Raw genomic sequence first — 5,424 nt, forward strand, 5'->3', positions numbered from 1 at the left:
CACATCTGTGAAGTGAAAACCATTTCCGGTGACTACCTCTTGAAGCTCATCAAGAGAATGCCAAGAGTGTGCAAAGCAGTCATCAAAGCAAAAGGTGGCTACTTTGAAGAACCTAGAATATAAGACATATTTTCAGTTGTTTCACACTTTTTTTGTTAGGTATATAATTCCACATGTGTTAATTCATAGTTTTGGTGCCTTCAGTGTGAATGTACAATTTTCAAAGTCATGAAAACACAGAAAAATCTTTAAATGAGAAGGTGTGTCCAAACTTTTGGTCTGTACTGTATATATATGTATATATTATATATTTCATATTTTTCGAACTATAAAAGACGCACTTTTTTCCTCCAAAATTTTGCCAGATGCAGGAAAGCAGCCCCAGAACATAACAGAGCCTCCTCCATGTTTCACAGTAGGGACAGTGCTCTTTTCTTGATATGCTTCATTTTTCGGTCTGTGAACATAGAGCTGATGTGCCTTGCCAAAAACTTCCATTTTTGCCTCATCTGTCCATAGGACATTCTCCCAGAAGCTTTGTGGCTTGTCAACGTGTAGTTTGGCAAATTCCAGTCTGGCTTTTTTATGAATTTTTTTTTTACCAACAATGGTGTTCTCCTTGGTCATCTCCCACGAAGTCCACTTTGGATCAAACAACTACGGACGGTGTGCTCTGACACTGATGTTCCTTGAGCTTGAAGTTCACCTTTAATCTCTTTAGATGTTATCCTGGGCTCTTTAATTACCATTCGTATTATCCATCTCTGATATGTCATCAATTTTCCTCCTGCGGCCACGTCCAGGGAGGTTAGCTACAGTCCCATGGATCATAAAATTTCTGAATAATATGTGCAACTGTAGTCACAGGAACATCAATCTGCTTGTAGATGATCTTATAACCTTTACCTTTAACATGCTTGTCTATCATTTTCTTTCTAGTCTCCTGAGACAACTCTTTCCTTTGCTTCCTCTTGTCCATGTTGAGTGTGGTACACACCATGTCACCAAACAGCACAGTGAGTATCTGTAGACCTGTATACAGGCCCTCTGACTGATTACAAGATTGTAGACACCTGTGATGCTAATTAGTGGACACAACTTGATTTAACATGTCTCTTTTGTCATATTATTTTCAGGGGTACCATCATTTCTGTCCAGGCCGATTTCATGAGTTTAATTTTTTTTTAAATTCTGTGGAAGCAGGGTTGAAAAGCAATGTCTAACTTTCATAGATTTTTAATTTATTATTACTTTTGTCAGATTCAAGTTATTTCTGTGACCATTGTGGGTTTTTCTTTCATTCAACGAGGGGTACCAACAATTTTGACCACGTGTGTGTGTGTGTGTGTATATATATATCTCCACACATACATACACACACACACACACACACACACACACACACACATATAGTGTATGTATTTCTTCTTTTAGTGGATGTAAACAATTCCTAAACCTGCTCACACATTTGAAGTCTCTCTAAAAATGCTTTAAAGGGGTTGTCCATCCTTAGTACAAGTATGCTGCCAGAGTGTGGTCATGCACGTCTAGTCGGCACGTGACCGAATGTATGCAAATCACATAGTTGCAGTCATACACCCACCACCAGAGAATCCATGCAGTGCGCTCGCTGAGAGGATTCACAATTCTACAGTAACATAGGCTACAAGTCTGCATTCATTCTAAGGCCAGACAACCCCTTTAAATAACATCTTCAGAGAGAAAGAGGACAAGGACTCTAGTGCCACCTACTGGATGTATCAATGCCAAATGTCAATATTGAGCCTTTAACATTGTCACATGGATAAGAAGCCAAACTAGACACATGTTTCATGGTGTTTGATCCTCATCAGTGCAAAGCAAGAGAACTGGTGAGTAGATGGCAATAGAGTTCTTGTCCTTTTCCTCTATTTGCACATTTAAATTGCAAGAGAATCATTGCATGGCCTGGAAGTCTCCTTACGACAATGTGGCGCTCTCCACAAAGAGAAACCTTACCCCTTTAAAAGCTGTTTAAGATGAACATGTATTCCTAGTATCTGTTAGGGTTCAGCTATAATCAGTGACTCCAGCTGTGCTGCACTGTGTATTGGGTCTTTAGGTAGTAACCTAATGTCCTATGATGGGCATAGCTTGCTGCTCTATACCTAATCCAAGAAACTCAACGGGGACTTGTCGTCAGTAGGTTTTCACCTCAAACTGTAAAGTAGCTGTAAAGACTCAATACACAACTTTGTCGTAGAGAAGCGATTTCCCTTCACATTTTCTATACTAATGAGCTACAATTAGAGCGGGGCAGTCCATGCACAGTACGGTCCTGATGAAGAAGGCTGTCAGTATCTGGCATTAGCTGATTAGCTTGCAGACAGGGCTAGACATTGACAGTCTTCTTCACCAAGACGACCCATCGGGAGGGGAAAATGGGCAACTTAGACAAGAGTGACCTGTCAGTCAATGACACAGGCAGGTGGAGACAGAGGGGAGATGAAAGTGTAGTTTCAGCCCCGTTTCACTAGCGGCTCATTTGCAAAATACAGATGTGCAAAGAACTTCTAAAAAAAAAGTGGTAAAAAAAGACAAATAGACCACTGTGTAATATAATTTATAATTATTATACAATTACTAAATAACAAAACTGATCACATGTGGTAATAAAAAATGTAAAAATAATGAATTTAAATACATTGACTAATATAGACTTGTCAGTGCGGTGGTTTATGTCCTGCTTTAATCTTCACAATAGTTTAGGAATGAATGTCCATGTCATTTTGCACTTATTTTATGTTCTTTAATTACATACGATAATACTGTGCAAAACAATTAGGCAGAAGTGGAAAAATATTGCAAAATAAGAATGCATTGAAAAATAGAAGTGTTAATTATGCAGTGTTAATTCATAAAAAAACTAAGTGAATGAACAAAAGAAAAAGCGGAATCAAGTCAATATTTGGTGTGACCGCCCTTTGCTTTTAAAACAGCATCAATTCATCCAGGCACACTTGCAAAAAGTCTGGGATTTTCTAGGATTATAGTCAGGTGTATGAGTAACCAATTATACCAAACAGGTGATACCGCTCATCATGCAAGTTGAAATACAGTCATTGACTGAAACAGAAATAGCTGTGTAGTTAGCTTAAAGAAGGTGAGTTTGTGGAAGACCGTTTTAGATCACAGATCATATACTATGTCAATATTGAGCACAGCAGCAAGACACGAGGTAGTTATCCTGCATCAGAAGAGGTGACTGCAGACTTGTGAATCCAAACGATTCGCGCACTGTGAATGCCAGTGCCTGGTGGTCATGGGACCACAAGTATGCAATTTGCATACTCCCGGCTACATTTTGACTATACGCATCTGGCCTTGCTCTATACACTGGCCGCGGCCTCCCTCAATGCAAACTAGTTGGCATGTGACTGCATGTATGCAAGTCACAGTGACTGAAGACTTGTGTAACGGGTCTGGGAGGTGGAACCACTGAGCAACTATACAAAGGGGCAGTCCTTGTAAGGAAGCGGGTGACACCCAGGGAAGGCGGGCAGGCAGTCACGGCTAGTGACGGAGACAGTCTCTGGGTAAGAGGGCAGGAGGTCACGGCAAGTGACGGGGACAGTCTCTTGACAGGCGGGTAGTCACGGCAAGTGACGGGGACAGTCTCTTGACAGGCGGGTGGTCACGGCAAGTGATGGCTAAGCCTCCAGGTAGGCTAACAGGCAGGTAGCAGGTGGACGCTCCCAGGTGAGCGGGCAAGAGTCTCTGGACGGGCAGGTGGTCACAGCATGTGATGGCAGAGCCTCCAGGTAGGCTAGCAAGCAGGTAGCAGGTGAGCGCTCCCAGGTGAGCGGGTAAGAGTCTCTGGACGGGCAGGTGGTCACAGCACGTGATGGCAGAGCCTCCAGGAAGGCTAGCGGGAAGGTAGCAGGTGAGCGCTCATAGGTGAGCGGGCAGACGGATCCATAGACAGACTGGCAGGGCTGGTAGGCCGACTGTCGGACCGCAGGAATGTCAGCAGATAGACACGTATCAGGCAAGTATCAAACAGGAAACTGGCAGGTAACTGGCAGGAATCTGGTAACGGGACCTGAGGGCTGAAGCAGAGTGATAGGCTATGCAACAACATTGCTCGGGCACCTCCATTATGGAGGAGGTGCCTTATATATGGAGAGGTCCTCCGGCCATTGGCCGGGGACTCCTTAGGACGGCGCGCGCGGCCCCTTTAAGAGAGGAGGAGCGCGCGCGCGCGCCCTAAGCGCGGTGGCCGGGAAGGAGCGCACGCTGCCAGCAGAGCGGGAGGAAGACGCCGGGCACGGAGCGGAGAGGTGAGGGGAACAGCGTCCCTGCCTAGCAGGAGGCAGGGACGCCGACGCTACAACTTGTACCTAAGGTTGGACAACGATTTTAAAGGCCAACTTCACACAGACATTAAACGGCTGTATTTTAGAATCCATATTACAACTAAAAAATCAGCAGCAATGATTGCAATCATTTTCAGGAAGAAACTGAGTATTATCTGACAGAATTGCAGGGGTGCCAATACTTTTAGCCACCACTGTAATTGTTCAAATGCACCTTATGTCTAAGTGCAAATATAGTGATGAGTAAAGAGGAAGAACAAACACTGACAGAGCATTAATGTGTTGTAGCAGGACGAAGACCCTGGCTAGAACTGTCACTCAACATGGAGCACCCACCCCTCCCCCAAGCAACAAGAAAGCACAGAACTGCAGAGCTGTGAGCTGCTCTGGAGAAAACATGAGAGTACCCCTTTAAGGAATAAGATTTCCATTTGCTAACAGCAAACAGAGATCTTGTAAAACAGCAATAAATAAAAACAAATACAATTAGGGAGTTACAGTTTGTTTCATTAGAGTTTACAATGAATACGTTTTTTAGTGACAAAGGGGACCCTCCATTCATGTTATGGCCCATTAGAATAGTGTGAGACCCCTCTAGTCAGAAGTGGGATTTCAAGCAATGAAGATTCCAGTCAGTGCAAGAAATATGATAATGACTGACACCTAGCTCCCTGCAGTTAGGCAGCGGGGAGCCGGCTGTCAGTCAGCATGAAATTGGCAGTCACGCCCTGTCAACAGAGCAGAGCGGAAGCAGTAGAATTTCCTGCAGAAGCGGTCTGTGTCTGCAGAGATCGGCGCAACTACTTACCTGTTAGTTCTTAGGCCTGTACTAAAAAAATTTTTAAAAATAGTCCTGGATATCCCCTTTAATGAATTGGCACAACGTACACCAGCGAGCCCTTCATTAAAAACTTTAATGCACAAAGTCAGTCTTAATACATCAACTACAAAATCAACCTATTGTAGAAGATTTGGAGCTCTGTTTCAGAGCACCCCCTGCTGTAGGGATAGTCTTGTAGATTAAATTAATCTTGAAGCTAGAAATTATATGGAAGTAAAAGGCGAAAAT

The sequence above is a fragment of the Phyllobates terribilis genome, unplaced genomic scaffold (genome assembly GCF_046119375.1).
Source record: "Phyllobates terribilis strain yellow unplaced genomic scaffold, ASM4611937v1 Scaffold_65__1_contigs__length_7625178, whole genome shotgun sequence".
In the NCBI taxonomy this organism is placed as follows: domain Eukaryota; kingdom Metazoa; phylum Chordata; class Amphibia; order Anura; family Dendrobatidae; genus Phyllobates; species Phyllobates terribilis.